The 17,112-nt window shown below is 42.3% G+C and overlaps 1 protein-coding gene across 1 annotated transcript in view; it reads left to right on the forward strand.

Moving 5' to 3' along the window:
• Positions 1-17,112, forward strand: part of LOC142094480 (peroxidasin homolog) — a 62,516-nt gene that overhangs the window by 2,022 nt on the left and 43,382 nt on the right. The gene's annotated exons all lie outside the window — the stretch shown is intronic.

Raw genomic sequence — 17,112 nt, forward strand, 5'->3', positions numbered from 1 at the left:
GTTATATTTGAGTCTGGATTTAGTAATGAAACTAAATGATGTGATACCCAGGGGCGGCTTCTGCACAACAGAAAATAGGAAATTAAAGAATCATTTCTTTGATTTCAGCAATCTTGCTATCGAGCATACAATTGCATGAGTCGTGGACATTTATAGCTAGTGAAGGAGGGGAGGAATATTACCCATAGCAACTAGATGTTTGCTCTTATTTTCTTGGCTGTGCTACAAAATATATGCTATATAGTTGTATAGTTGCTGCGAGATAGAGATATATATATATATATATATATATATATATATATATATATATATATATATATTCTCTATTTAATTTTGTGTTTGTCAGCACAGTGCTTAGCATTGATCCTTCAAGCATTTAAGGTCATGGGTTCTTTTACAACTAGGGTCCTATCTGTATGGAACTTGTATGGTCTCCTTAAACATCCAGGTGGGAGAAAAAGCTGACCCAATTGTAAAGCGCTACGGAATTTGCTGGCGCTATATAAATAAATGTTGATGATGATGTTAGGGAGCATGGCTTGGAAGTCCCACTGGGACATGGGCTGTTGTGAATGATTAAAATATTCTCTGTAAAGCTCTGCAGAATATGTAAGCGTTACAATAATAAATGTGGTGTTCATGAGTAACGCCATGCTGAATTGCCGTTACTACGGTAATTTTAACCTAGATTTTTCCTTGCGGCTCCTGGAGCCGCAAGGAAAGATCGGAGTGGAGATTACAGTACTAATGGTAATAGTGCGCAGTATGCTTTGTGCTAAAGAATTGAATTTACCCCTTAGGCTCCCCTCTAAAACTATAAACAAATGTGCGTGGTGGCCTCTGAATTCCCATAGGTTCTACACTTGCTGCTTAGCAATCCTGAGTATATGCATGCACACTGTAATCGGTTCTGCTTGTTTTGTGTCCTGAGGCCAAACCTGTAAAAGAATGCATGACGTAACATGGCTGGAAATGTGTGTTCAGTCATTTGAATTTCTTCTTGGATTGGAGCCAATGTGATTTGCGTGTATACTCTTAACAGTCCGACATGTGTGATCACTTGTAACTGATTTTAAAACTGTTTTGGCAACCTGTGACTCTCCAGCTGTTGCCGAACTTAGATTGCCAGTCTCTGACTAGTCTGCCATGCTGGAACTTGTAGTTAGCAAGCTGTGGCTCTAGGGTGTTAGAACATCTGGTTTAGACAGGAGTGTGTGGTTTTATTTTGTTTCGGGTTTTGTTTTTTTTTACTGTAAATTGGACAAGACTCTACAACTGGTAACACTGCATTGAACTGCACACCACACAAATATCATTATCCAGTCCACATGCGTCTTGTCCATTCAGCCTCTCCTTCATTGGCAGCAGTTTACTTACAAGATCCAGGGAGTGAAACCTGGAGCATCATGGGGCTGGTGTGATGAGCTGTTTCCAAAGTGGCAGTAGCATATTGTGTTTTACAGGATGAGTCCACTAGGACATAAACTGAGCACAATAGTCTGGAGGCACTTGGTCACATGAGTATATTTGGATGACTTGACTATTTTAAGAATAGTTTGATCGGATCAGCATACTACTCCAACACTCATGCAGATAATTGATTCTTTTACTGCATGTCTGCTGTTCAGAGGTGTGCCAGTGTAATCCACATGTAAGCCCATAATGGTGTTTCCTTCATTTTCTAGTGTTAGGTGTCTGAACAGCATGCATGGGTTTTAATTTGCAAATAGAACAGCCCCTGTTTTGCGTACATTAGTTTGCTAGACACACTCATGTAGTGTGTAACCCTTCATTGCAGTGTCTTCATCTTCAGGGCCACTGGTATATGCAGACTTCTGCTTTTATTACCAGTCACCACTAGAGAGTCAGACAGAAGCTGACATTCACTCTGCTGTGAGCGCAAGTGCTGTGTGTGTGTGTGTGTGTGTGTGTGTGTATATATGTATGTATGTATATCACTTTTACCTAGCACAGGGGGTAATCTTGCAAAACTATATAACTCTGATTATTAAAAGTATTCTAGCTATTGGCTCTAATATTGGCAGCTCTTAGTTGTGAAAAAAGCTTCCTGACATTCTATTACGTCTTTATGCTGTAAAGGCATTTCATACAGTCTCTTGAAAACACTCGGCTGTCCTTAGAAGCAGAAAATAATAACTAAATGTCACCATGGGTGCTAATGGATAACTAATAAAAAATAATAGCGAAACCTGACAGTAACCGCTTTAAATTAAACTGAAATGTAATGACTAAATAAATTACTTTATTAACAGAATTCAATAACTTTTTATACATTACTTTACATGTAGAAATTTTAATGGAGTATAATTAATAAATAACTATTATCGATCACTATATTAAAGGAACTAAAGCATTTCTTTATACACTACAATATATGTAGAAGTTCTTCCACTGAAGTTACATTGCTGGGCATGGTCCATGCAGGCGGCACTGGTATAGTTGGCTGCAAATAATTGTCAGTTTCAAGAGCAACCAGCAGGTTCACAGGTGTATTGCCAGCTGTCACATTTTCCAGGAGACAATGGTAATACATTGTTTTAAAGGATGGGTGGAATTTCTGCAAATCCTTGTTCCAAGACCTTTAATTTGGCATATGATGTGCCCTGCTTAGACAACAGCATCATAGAAATAAGTTGCACACAAAAGTCAGACTTATGCAATTAGTATATAGATATCATCAAGCAACTAATTTGCGGGACATTGTGTTTTGTTTGAATCGTAGGTATCGGCAACAAACTACTTTAAATTATATATAATGTGTAAATATCACAAGTTTGGGCTTATAATATATGTTTATATCTGTGATATATATAATGACACATATAATTTTTAGTGCTGTTGTTTTTGGTTTTTTTTTATTTGTCTTGGGTCACAAATATTTTTATATTTCACATTCAAATGTTTTTGCTTCTCTTTTTATTAATGGTCCATCTACTCCCCGCAGTGCCGTAACTAGCCATTTTAGTGCCCTGGGCGAGATAGGGAAGCGGCGCCCCCCATCTAAGTGGGAGTGTCAATTGTCGAGTGGGCGTGGTCAACCTACTGTGGGGGGCGTAGCTAGCTCTTTACAAGTTCTAGACCGCACTGAAACCACCTCCCTCCCCATTCTTCTCGGTCTGGCTTTGTAAGGATCTTTATGTAATAAGCCTCCATAGATCAAAGTACTTTAAATGCAGCTATCACATGCTAGCTGTATAAAAAAATGAATTGGTTATTGAAATAAAACTCACTGAAACAAATTAAAACAAATGTAACAGTACCATCTGTATCACACTGCCCCTTCATCACACTGTGCCCTCCATCACAGTTTCTTCTTTATCACACCGTGCCATGGAGCCATCTTTATCCCATCGTGCCCCCTTATCACCATCGCACGAAATGAATATATATATATATATATATATATATATATATATATACACATACACACATACAATATAAAGAGCCTCCTAGTGTCCGCCATACCTTACAGAGAGCATTCCTGTGACCACCATACAATACAGAGAGCATTCCTGTGACCGCCATGCTATACAGAGAGCATTCCTATGACCGCCATACTATACAGAGAGCATTCCTATGACCGCTATACTATACAGAGAGCATTCCTATGACCGCCATACAATACAGAGAGCATTCCTATGACCGCTATACTATACAGAGAGCATTCCTATGACCGCCATACAATACAGAGAGCATTCCTATGACCGCCATACAATACAGAGAGCATTCCTATGACCGCTATACTATACAGAGAGCATTCCTATGACCGCCATACAATACAGAGAGCATTCCTATGACCGCCATACTATACAGAGAGCATTCCTATGACTGCCATACTATACAGAGAGCATTCCTATGACTGCCATACTATACAGAGAGCATTCCTATGACCGCTATACTATACAGAGAGCATTCCTATGACCGCCATACAATACAGAGAGCATTCCTATGACCGCCATACTATACAGAGAGCATTCCTATGACTGCCATACTATACAGAGAGCATTCCTATGACCACCATACAATACAGAGAGCATTCTTGTGACTGCAAAACAGATAAATACCTAGCCTGAAATAGACCCTACCATTAAATTAAAAAGCCCCAACAATAAATTTAATTGACCCACCAGCACCCCACAAATAAAATAGTACCCATTAAATAATTAGCCCCCACCTAAACGTCACCATTAAATTAATAGCCTACCTCCCACCCATGTACTAAGACACCTAACCTCCCTACCCTCATATCACACAATAATACATCCCCCCCTTCCCTCACACATTATGGCAGCATACCCCCCCTTCCCTCATAAAGCATAGCAGCATCCCCCCTCCATAATAGCAAGATGCAGCACACATTCCTCCCCTCCATAATAGCAGCACACCCCCCCTCCCTAATAGCAGCTCACATCCCCCCTCCTTAATAGCAGCTCACATCCCCTCCCTCCATAATAGCAGCTTACATGCCCCTCTCCCCTCCCCTCCCTCCATAATAGCAGCTCACATCCCCCCCTCCCCTCCCCTCCCCTCCATAATAGCAGCTCACATCCCCCCCCTCCCCTCCCTCCATAATAGCAGCTCACATCCCCCCCCTCCCCTCCCTCCATAATAGCAGCTCACATCCCCCCCTCCCCTCCCTCCATAATAGCAGCTCACATCCCCCCCTCCCCTCCCTCCATAATAGCATCTCACATCCCCCCTCCCCTCCCTCCATAATAGCAGCTCACATCCCCCCCCTCCCCTCCCTCCATAATAGCAGCTCACATCCCCCCCTCCCCTCCCCTCCCTCCATAATAGCAGCTCACATCCCCCCCCTCCCCTCCCTCCATAATAGCAGCTCACATCCCCCCCCTCCCCTCCCTCCATAATAGCAGCTCACATCCCCCCCCTCCCCTCCCCTCCCTCCATAATAGCAGCTCACATCCCCCCCCTCCCCTCCCCTCCCTCCATAATAGCAGCTCACATCCCCCCCCTCCCCTCCCCTCCCTCCATAATAGCAGCTCACATCCCCCCCCTCCCCTCCCCTCCCTCCATAATAGCAGCTCACATCCCCCCCCTCCCTCCATAATAGCAACACACATCCCCTTTCCCCTGCTTTGAAACTTACCTTTTTCCTCTTTCTTCCTGTCCAGCCGTCGCTGCCTGGCTCCTCTCTGGTTCTCTGCTCCTCTGTTGCCTAGCAACGTCATGACATCAGACGCTGAGGCAGAGGGCAGAGTTCAGAAGGGGGTGGAGCCGGGTGCCGGCCGCCATTTTGGATGCGCCGGGCGGCCGGCAGTCTGAATCTGAGGTCTGTTTGATTTTTATTTTTTTTCACTCCTCACACAGAGGCAGGTGCGGGCGGCCATTGCGCCCCCTTGGGACTGCGCCCGGGGCGGCGGCACCGCCCGCACCGGCCTCGTTACGGCTCTGACTCCCCGGTTGCTATGAATAGAAATAAGGGTACCTCCTCTCTTCACTCTTATTTAATCTAGCTCTCGATCCCCTTCGTCTGATCTTGGCATCTCACACAGACCTGAAAAGGAGATGGATAGATAGATATATCTCAGTAATAAATTATCTGCATATGTAACTACTCTAACTTCCTGCAATTTTTTATCTGATCCACATCCTATGTTATGGCCACCATTTAATAAAATGGAGAACTACAGTATAGTCTCCGGATTCATGATTGATCAGTCTAAATCAGTGGCAATGTCCTTAGGCGCTGAGACTAGATCTCTCCCTTTTGACCTGGCAAGTCAAACTTTCACACATTTATGTGCTATTAAGTTTCCAAAACAAAACACAATCTCTGTGCTTAAAGTGAGAAACGTGTTCAAGACAGCCATTGATGATATTGATGTTGGGAAACATCTCTTGCTTTCATATTTAGGGAGCGGGATTGCTTAATTAAGATGATAATGTTCCCTAATTAATCTGTTGTATCCATTAAAAATGCTACCCATTTTATTATCGGTAAAGGACAAACTTGCTTAATAATGAATTTCAGCATTGTATTGGGTAGTCCAACTGCCCAGGTTTGTACTCTTCAAAATTCAGCAGAGCCTGTCTGACAGGCTCTTCCCTAAATTCCCTAGTTTAAAACTCTACCTGTGTGGGGACATTTGTGATACACTAGGGATTGGCTACATAAATAAGCGCCTATTTTCTCACTCTACATTACCTCCCTGGGCGATCTCATACTCTTCCTGTGGCCTCCAGTACCATCTCTACACTGATGACATTCACCTTTACATCTTTTCTCCTGACCCCCCCCCCCCCCCCCTCATTCCCCTTCCCCTCCTCTCTTCTGTCTCCGACTGCCTCTCTGCCACCTCCTTCTGGATGTTTTCACGCTTTCTCAAAATCAACATTGCAAAAACTGAACTTTGTATTCCCTCCTTCTAAATATCCCCACCAATTTAACTATCCATCACCATTCATAACACCACCATTGTTGCTGTTCACCAACTTCGCTGCATGGGTGTCACCCTCGACTCCTCCCTCTCCTCTCTGCCCCCCACATTCAATCTCTTGCCCAATCCTGTCACTTCCAACTACAGAATATTGCATCAGGCCCTTCCTCTCTCAGGATGCCACCAAAACAATCATCCATACCCTCATCATTTCACGTCATGATTACTGTAACCTCCTAACTGGCTGCCCCCACTCCCATCTCGCCCTTGTTAATGCTGCTGCAAGACTTATCTTTCACGCCACTCTTCCTCTGCCTTGCCTTGCACTGGTTCCCTTTCCTTTCCAGAATCCTCTTTAATCTCCTCTCCATGCACGTTCCCTGCGTTCAGCCAATGACTGTCACATTTCCTCTGCACTGATCACCTCAGGCCATGCCATAATTCAAGACTTCTCCCGTGCTGCCCCCCTCCACTAGAACAACCTCCATTCATCCATCTGTCTGTCCCCTAATCTTGGCACCTTTTAAACGGGCTCTCAAAACACATCTGTTTCTCAAGGCCTACCAGCTATCTATTTAATCTTCTCCTTTCTTGTTCACCTCCCACCTCCCCTGTCTCCTCCTTTGCTTAATCCCCTCTACTGTTTCCTCTCCTGCCTGCTGTCTGTTTCCCCTCCCTTTCGTATGTAAGCTCTTATGTGCATGGTCCTCTTCCCTTTTGTCTCAATTCTATTTCTTCTACTCCTACACCCCTACTTGCTATGCTTGGAGATTTTGAAATCTTGGTTATACTCGTTTTACTTTGTTCTATTGTACCTTGGTTTACTGTCTGTATTGTATTTTTGTACTCTGTATGATGCTGCGGATACCTTGTGGTGCCGTATAAATAAATAATAATAACCTATGTTAATTAGGACTAGGAACAATCATTCCTGCCAAATATGCTCTGGACAGGTTTCTCATCCGTTCAACTAATGGTAATAGTCCAGACTAGGCATTATGTACGTGATATTTTGGGATCTTTATCACTCCTAGGAGTAAATATATCATCCTCCCATTTCTGCAAGTCACCGGAAATTGGCGCCTTTGCAGTGAAAATTTAAATCGGCGCTGGCTTGTAAAGGCAAACTTGCTTGTACAAGCCATCACAGCTTTAGCTTTTCACTGCAAAGTTGATGATTTCCGGTGCCTTGCAGAAATCTGAGGATGATGCATTTACCCCCTAGATTGGTCTAATGACCTTGATATAGTTTTAGATAAAATGCTCAGTGGTGAAAACCAATTTCATTACAATATCAATCATTGATATGGTTGTTTTATTTAGTTGATACTTGTTTTTATTGAAAAGTTTTTTGGGGTTTTTTTTGTTTTAAATTTCCCCAGTAAAGACAAAACATCCCTAGACCAAGATCTCCATGTTGGAGAAAGTAAACTAAACATATATAATCAAACAATTTACGGTCAACAATTCAATGTACTACTTGAATGGAAAGAGCAAAGTCAAAAGCAGATGTAAAATAAATCATTTAAATAGAACATTTCAAAAGAATATCTCGTAGAAAGCCCAGAGCACGTATTACACAGTGTATGTCAGATGGCATTTGAATGTCAACAACCTATACCCAATGCACGGCTGGGAAACGACTACTTACTATTATCATGAACAAGAACAAAGAAGATCTCCCTTAAGTAATTGAATAATATACCGGGACTGCATGATGCTTAGAGAATTTATAGTTGGACTGTATGCTATGGTGTTTCTTGCAGGCTTTTCTGCTATTGTACATCAATCTCTTATGGTTCATTGTATCAAGTCTTACCTGAAGAAGCAGGCAGAGGTCTGGGAAACGTGTTGTAGTGGAGAAGTACTGCCGTTTGTCATGCTTTTATGCAAAATACTTTTATTGCGAATCTGTTGTATTTCTAACTTTTTTTTTTTTTATATATAGATATTTTGGATTTTAGATGATAAAATCTATGTGCTGTTAAATACTTCTTGTCAAAAAAGACAAAAGTATTATAGGAGTGATACCTTTTATTAGCTAACCCAAAAAATTATTATATTTGGTAGCTTTCAGAGCACAGAGGCCCCTTCATCAGGCAACTTTAGAAATGAATGACTAAGGAACAGACACAACATTTAAGAGCTATTACACTCAAATTTGTACATGGGTGGGGTGGGAAATATATCATTAAGGTAAGCTAAAGTAATAAAACTGAGATTTTTGTTACAGGTGGAAGGAGAGGGGGAGAGAGTTTTTATTTAAGCAGACGTGCATAGAACACAGAAATTCTGTATAAGCAATGGTGTGTTTTAAACATATCAAAGGGCAAGGTTAGTCCATTGCGACACCAGTTCTTGGATATTAAGGGTTAACAGTAGTACAAGGTGCTAGTAGGCCAACCAGGTTTCAACTACAAATGCAGGTAGTGATTAATGGTTCATGCTATAGCAACACACATTCAAGGTTGGATGTAATGCCAGTTGTGGCCTGTGTGGTTATGGTGCTGGAGAGCAACACAGTACAGCAGAGGGCAGATAAAGATGCAAGTGTAGATGGTGGAACACAGTGAGCACAGGTAAGTCTAAAGAAGCAGACACCACAAACCCAATGCTTGGATGTGAAATTTCAAACAAAAGTCAGTCAAATAGCAGGTAAAGTGGTGCTCCAGGCAGCAATATGTGGAGTAGGGGGTCAATCCAAGCAGCAATCAGGGATGGTCAGGTTACAGGCAGATGTCAAACTGGAGCAGGTTAGTCACAAGGATAACAGACAGGAAACAAATGAACTTCAAGGGGCAATGGCTGTGGCAGGTATATAAAGCGGTGGAACAGGTGCAGGCACAAAACAGGGAAGAGGGTTAATGCCTGCAGGTGCAGTGGAATGGTCAAAGGTAAAACCATGCCATCTCTGGTGGGAAATGGGTACTGCCAGCTAATTACAAACTAAAAGCAGAGTCCTAACAGTTCACATAGACTAAACAAAGCTGAATTCTGACAACCATTGGTTGTTAGCCTAAAGCATTGATATTATCAACACTCGAAATTTAAGGATTTAGTGCCGGAATAAACTTTCTGAATTTCTGCGATATTGCCAATTTAGCCAGTGTAGTTAAATTAAATATGTACTTAATATTGGTCTACACGGAAGTTTTCTTCTATTGTGTTACCAAAGTGACAGATCCTAGGACATAATACGGGGGCAACCGGCAGTGTAGTGTGTACACATTTTCAAATGGAGATGTAAAATTTGTACCCCAAAGGGCAGGCCTAGAGCATATACCAGAAAGTAGCGGTGGGGGAATTGCATTTGGGCAGTTAAAAGGCCTACCCAACGTAAGCACACTACACTGAAATTTACCCTATGAAATATGTAAAAACAAACAAACTGATAACGTAAACAAGTGGTGGCTTTCCTTTTACCCCGTAGCATCACCCTCCAGTCCTCAGATATGTGGACAATATCCCCTGTCCATTACGTTTTTACTGGAGTAAGGACTACTGGGAGGTGTGAGTTAGGCGGTCAGAAGAAATTACTGAGATTTTCCGGCACTGACCTAAACCACAAAGAAGGCCTTGAAGAAGGCAGTTCCTCAACCCAACTGGCCCATCGGCAATTTGTGCACTTATAGCATCTCTCTGTTAGGGATATCAAAAGCAATGTGTTCTAAAATCTGGTTTCAATTGCTCATTTGGGCCAATAAGGTGGCAGATGCTCTCTTAATCATTTTCTCCCAGGTAGGGAACTGAAAGGAAACGTTAACTAATCAGGGCACACAGTTTATCTAACTTAATACAGAGCCTTTGTAAAAGGATGCAGGTGGAGCACCTCATAGCCAGCCTTTACCACTCCCACTGTATTTGTCCGTGGGAGCATTTTAATAGCACCCTCAAACCGATGCTCCAAACTTTTGTGGAGTCCCAGGGAAGTGACTGGGAAGAGGGGGGTGAGAGTAAATGTATCAAGATCTGTGTTTTGTTTTTTGTTTTTTTTTTACCCTAGTGATTTTTAAAATCGTGGCAAATCGCGAGAGATAACTAGCTCTTTGATTCCTCATGTCGCTATGTGTATTAAGTAGCGTGGGTTTTTTGTCTTTTTTGTTATCAACTGCAAAATCGCTGTTCATTTCTCGCGATTTGCAGTGCATTAAACTCAGCCTGCGGTTTAGCTGACAATCGCCATTTGCAAACAAATAGTCATTTGGGATTGGTTGAATGTGTAAGATTGAAAAATCTCACGCTTTTGGCCTCTCTAAATATGATTGCAAAAAAAAATTGCATGTGGTCCCCCTATCCAAGCACTATTAACCCTACCTAGTGCTGCCAGCCTACTGCTGGTTGCACGTAAAAAATAAATAAAAAAAAATGCGGTCGCCCCCTCTAGGAAAACCCAGGGCAGTGCCCTAGCTACCCATGCCAGCCAGGGCATGCTGGCACTTAAAGAACCATAAGTGCCAACATGCCCTGTCACCTATGACTTGCAGTGACCTGTAGTTCCACAAAAGAGATGAAATAAACTACAACACCCTCTTAAAAAGATCATTTTAATAAAACCCCAATAAATACACAAAACACCCTCTTTAGTACCACATCTATTTATTAAAGAATATTAAATACCCATATACTCACTAATCTGATGTTTTCATCTTTAGTCAGCAGCATTTAATCCACAATGGCTTGATACTAATGTCCAAAATAATTTGTAATTCCAATAAAGGTCCATGAAGATGTCCCCAAATAATATGTAGATCCAAATAGTCCATGCTTGAAAATATCTTCTGTTCCTCTGGTCACATTGACCTACATTATGTAATTCCAACTTGCTTGTAATCTTCAATTCTGCAGGGCAGGAGCACCCCCGTTTTGTAAATCCACATGGCTTGAAAAGTCTTCTTTCTTCGGATTTAGAGGACCCACAATTTGTAAATCCAGTCGGAACATGCTTGACGCCGTTTAATTTGCTTGTATCTAATACAAGCTACCCGTCGCAAATGAGTTTTAACAGAGTTGTAAGCTCTTTATAGTCTAAGTGGAATTTCCACATTGCCATGGGAAAGCCCCTTAGACTATAAATAAATGATTTTACTTCAAATTGCTGGTTCAAACATCGGCAAGTTTAAACTCGCCTGAGAAAATCGCAGCTTGATACATTTACCCTTGGTGGTGGTTTCTACCACACCTCCTGTTTGCTTACAGGGCAGTGTGGGAGGAATCCACTGGCATCTTCCCATTTGAACTACTTTATGGGGGTGCTGGGTGCACAGCCCCTTAGATCTGATCAAGGGGGAGTGGGAAGGGAAATGAATCGCCCCTGAAACCTCAGATGTCCACGGTGTGGTGCACTTCAGAAATAAAATGCAAACCCTAATTGGGATGGTGCATAGTATCTGCAGGATGCCCAGATGAACTGCTGTAGCTAGCATGGGCTAATTACTCTATAACCATTATGGATTTGAGTAGGGGGTAATGGCAGATGCCTCTGATGCCTGAGGCTCAGGAATGGTCCGACTTTATCTCTCCTTTTGGGCTGTATGAGTTTCTGGTCATACCCTTTGGAATGAAAAATGCTCCTGCCTCCTTCCAGCGACTTGATGACAGCCTGTTATAGGGCCAAGAGAGATATGCAGTAGCCTACCTGTGCTGGTTTCAGCCAGACCTGTTTCGAACATTTGATCCATTTGAGTAGTGTGCTGAATAAAAGCGCAGCAGCAGATTTAACCATAAAACCAGAAAAAATTACATGCGTTGGTTGCATTATTTGGGGCACCGAGCTGTGCTCAGCCAAGTGAATGAGCAAGGTGAACAACACGCCATACTTTACCTAAGAAGAAGCTGCTCCACAGCGAGGTGGCCAATGCAGTTGTGGAAAAAGAGTGTTTAGCTATAGCCTGGGCCATGCAGAAGTTGCAGTCCTACAGGCATGGACTGGACTCTAATGTGGTCACCGATCACAACCATCATGCTGGTTGCACAGGAGGCTGGGGACAATGGGAATCAGCTTAAGTGCAGCCTGACCCTCCAGCAATACACTTCTGTGGTCCAGCACAGAAAAGGGAATGGCCATGGTAATGCAGACAGACTATTGCATCAGAACACAAGCATTGTGCCAGATGAGCAGGAAAAATAGTCATGCAGGTAACAATTTCCCTGCCACCCTCTAGAATGGGAAGGTGTCATATGCAAACTGTGAAGATACCGTGATTTCTGGCCCAATTCTACCCACGTCACTCTGGCTGGCCACCTATGGGTGCCTTCCTAGGCCAGGGAAGACTATTCAGTACCTTTTAAGGTTCTTATTAGTCACTCAGGCAACTGCAGTTAGAAAGTAAAGCATTACACTTATTGTAATAAAAACAATGACTAGATTATTATGTACTCACAGTAAATAAATGCCAGGCAGGTTTACCACATCATCTGTCTCTTGCCTGTCTAGCTTAAGGAGTTAGTCACCTGGCTGTCCAGACTTGACGACCTGTGGATCTGCCACTGTATTTCACTGGTAGGGAACGGCAACTCTAAAACCAGCCACCCTGCAACTTCCAGTTCCAGAATGAATATCCTAACCCCCTGGAGTGGCTCCTTATATCTAGGGTCTAATTTCCATAGTGTTATCCCCTTCCTGGGCAAAAGCCTGGGTCTATCCTTCTTAACCATTGGTGGGTGCTGTTTCAGGGGGTTAGAGGGGGAGTGGAGATGAGCTGCACTTCCATAGAAGGTCCCCTGCTGGACTCTAGACAAAATGTCTGAACTAGTCATGTTGAAAACAATGGATACTAATTGGCCTTCCCCCTTACCTGTATTCTGCAATCTGATTCTTACCCATAACCCACCTGGCTTAACTTTAATGACAATGACTAATTAGCTTTCATGCAATATCAAAAAGATACAATAAATAATTTACATATTTACAATGAGCTACATTGTCCCCTTATCCACATGTAATTAGACACTGCAGTGGTATTCTGTTGAGCTAGGGAACAAAAGCAAGGTCTATAAAAATTTCATGCTATAATCCACATTTTGTGAGAAACGAAGGACAGGCTGGTTAGGGTGATATTAATACCTTGTTTCACCACACAAACTTATTTCTAGTCCTATATAACTGCAAAAATGTGTATGTGGCTTAACTTGTAGTATTAGCTTGATGAAGTTTAGAGGAACTTTGTATCCAGGGGGGTATTTATGGATACCTCATGGTGAGAACCTGACATGTGGTTACAGACGAGTGTCCTCTACCAATTTATGACTGTGATCATAAAAGTTGAGATCTTTGCAAGCTCTATTTAAACTTACATTAAAAACTTCTGTGCTATCTCTGGACACCTTCACTGTGGGTGGGAGGCCATTGCAGCTAGGATAAGGGAGAATGAATTTAACTAAGGACACAGGAAGATGAAATATCATATTTTCTCATATTATTCTTACAAGACTAATGTTTGTATGCAAATGAAAGGAAACTTATGACCTGTTGCCTGAAGGTAAAATCATCTTTGTAAGGAATGCTGGTGAGAAATAGGCTAGTGTAAAGGAAACATGACTTGTAAGGTGTTTGAACAGAAGTCATAAGCAACTAATTTACATTTGCACAGACATCCTATTTCTTACATCACAGTGGAAGGGGGGCTGTGGGTAGCTGCAACATGTTATAAATGTCTTGTAAACTTTGACAGGATCGACCGCCTATGCCACCCTGTTGTTGCTGGGAACCGGCTGGGCTTACTTTGCCACCGTTCCTTTTCCTTATCCCAAATGCACCCTGTAACTGCAGTAGGATGGGCTTAAGCTGCTTCCACCACTGGACTCCTTCATGGCATCCAGAACTGCGCTCCTTCTGGGTAACTGCTAGTTTACTTCTGTGCTGGTGTACTTGGGCTGGTACCCCTGACCTCTTCCTATAAATCAGGGTTGGTGTTGATGGATCCCCCTGGCCTATCACACTGGCCAGAGCTGCTGGGTAGCGGGCAGAGCTGTGGTACCGGAAAGCTGGGACCAAACCTCAGAACAGCCGGAAATGGATTAGATTTGGGTATAATCTGTAGGTCACAGGAAATACAGCAAGGAAGAAGCTATCAAGGCAGGTTCTTTAAGCAAGAGATGTTTATTCGCTCAAGTCCTGATAAGGACAGTTCACACTGGTTGAAGGTACCAGTGATCAGAAAGTCAGATGGAGTAATAATAATACATTTCGGTAAAAATCAGTGCTGTTTTATACAGTTTTGGACACAGTTTAGCAGGGAGTAAGCCAGCCCCCTGAACACTTTGCTGGCCCCAAGAAGTCTGAGTTATTTTTAGTTTTAGGATGCAATATGTTTCCCCAAACATGGATTTAAATGCAATTTATACTTAACAAAATTTACACTTATCTGTGATATCCTACATCACGTGCTCAATGTTCAGACATGTTCTAACATTTTAGACAAAAGGCCACTCAGGAACAACAGTAACGACCTCCTGTGGTGCATTTAGACTAAAAAGGACATGAGGACATGTTAGTTACTCAGATGAATAGATTTGCCTGAGGACTTCCTCTCGAAGCTACACAAAGGACTCCTCAAATACATGCTCATTGCATCAGACATATACCTCAGAAATGAATGCAATTCCTACACAGAAATATAAAACAATTAATAAAATAAGTACATTTCTAATGCACAATATCAAGAATCAGTACATTTGCAACAATATAAATTGGCACACTGTGCTAATAATAAATTTAAATATATTATTACAAGGAATAGGTGATTCGGCCCCATAAACCTATCAAACTTTGTCACTTTTTGGAAGCCAATTTCATATTGAGAAGTATCCCTTTTAATTCTCCCAGCAAAACAGAAAACTGAATATTCAGACGTTTATCATTACTGTTGTTTTATCCCATTTTATTTTACAAGAAACTACTATATGTCAATTGGTGGTGGCATAATTGGTAAGGCAATGTTAGTGTGTGGCATAAATAGGGAAACTTTAAATCATTTTAGACAGACCAGGTGGTTGTTTTTGATTAACCAATTGTCACACACGTCATGCAGGCTCAGGTGAGCGCTGATTTGTGACAGTGGGATTAGTGCACCTTTAGCTGTAGCTGCAACTGTGGTAAGCCTAAACAGCACCTGAGATGATAACAGAACATGTACAAGTACTGGCGAGATACTTGTTAAATATGTTTCCAAGTGCAAATACAATCCTTCCACTGGCTATGGTTACTGCTGGCAATAGCAACATTATCACCTGCGGTATCCCTTTGAAGAGAGAAAAAATCCTATTGATTTATTAAAGGGCTTTTCGCCTGAACCTTCCAGTGCATACAAAATCTTCAGTGAGCAATCCCTGACCAGTACTAATAGGGTTTTGAGCATGATGAAAAAGACCCATAATATAACACAAATTTACTATTGAGACACTCAGCAAAACTTATTAAAATCAGAAAATTGTGCTTACCTGCCATCCTTGGGTTCAATTATGTGGCGTAGGACATGGTTGTGCCTCTGTTTGTCCACGTCACTTCTGATCAGCAGGCTCCAGCACCACTTCTACCTATTATAATGTAAACTCTAGCGGAAGAGAAGGAAGGAAAGGCATGAAGATGGGAGAAGTGGAAGATGGGGTAAAGGTGTGGCGCAAGACCACAGTGGGTTTGGGGGAAGATGGCATGGAGAAACAAAGGAAGACATAGATACAAAGGGGAGAAAGAAATGGACAGGAACTTTAATGTGGAGACAGATACACATATTTTAAAGTGATAAATTAATGCTTTATTCTGACAAATCAGTTTTTTAATTAACATATATGTACAAAAATAAAATCAGAGATAGAAATAAGCACATAAAGGGGGTGGGCGGCAGAGGTGCACAGACTCACAAGCAAGGGGGGGGCACGCCTAAACAGGGAGGCGCACATACAAAATTGGAGACGGAAACACAAAGGCCCGCTGACACAAACTGGAGACAAACATTGGGGGGAATAAGTTGGGCCTTTGAGGAGAGAGGAAGCTATTCACATTGTGTTCAGCTTTCTGCCGGGGACAGGACTCAAGCAGTGTGCATACAAGTCCCAGCCAAATTATGAAGCAGGGGAGATTAGGTCTCCAGAGGAGGGGAGATGCACAGGCTTCACTGCCTAAGCAAAGTTCTGCCTCTCTGGGTCAACAAGCAGTGTGCAGCTCAGATTAGAGATGGCAGCCCAAATCATTCAATTCATTTTGGGACAAGACCAACCTTTCCCTGCCCCCAAGCAGCCCCATGACATCATGGAGTGACCATCAGCCTACCAGGAAAACTCCCGGTAAGGTCTACGGCCAATCCACCCTTTGTCCTGGAGGATCCTCTGTAACCCATGGTACCTATGATCCCAATGGATTCAGAGAGAAGGATTTAACATAATTAAATAGAACAGAATAATAGAATAAAAATCCTGTTTTCCTTTGAGTCTAGTGTTGCATACCAGTCCTGTTCCACTGGGATTGTAAGCAAAGTCTTGCTAGCCTCTCAATGTTTGTTTTGGCAGGGCCACACGTGGAATATTATGTTAAATGTCATTGTTTATCTCATTTTCTTGCAGTTTCCTGGCTCTCATGTCCTCAGACCTGAAATATTTCCAGCTAAATTGACAGTGATTGCATATATTTACAATGCCTGCTGTTAACCTTTTGTTATTTTAAGAGGGGCACATCATGTTCTTTATGGGTGATGTAAGT

This window comes from Mixophyes fleayi, chromosome 6 (genome assembly GCF_038048845.1).
Source record: "Mixophyes fleayi isolate aMixFle1 chromosome 6, aMixFle1.hap1, whole genome shotgun sequence".
In the NCBI taxonomy this organism is placed as follows: Eukaryota; Metazoa; Chordata; class Amphibia; order Anura; family Limnodynastidae; genus Mixophyes; species Mixophyes fleayi.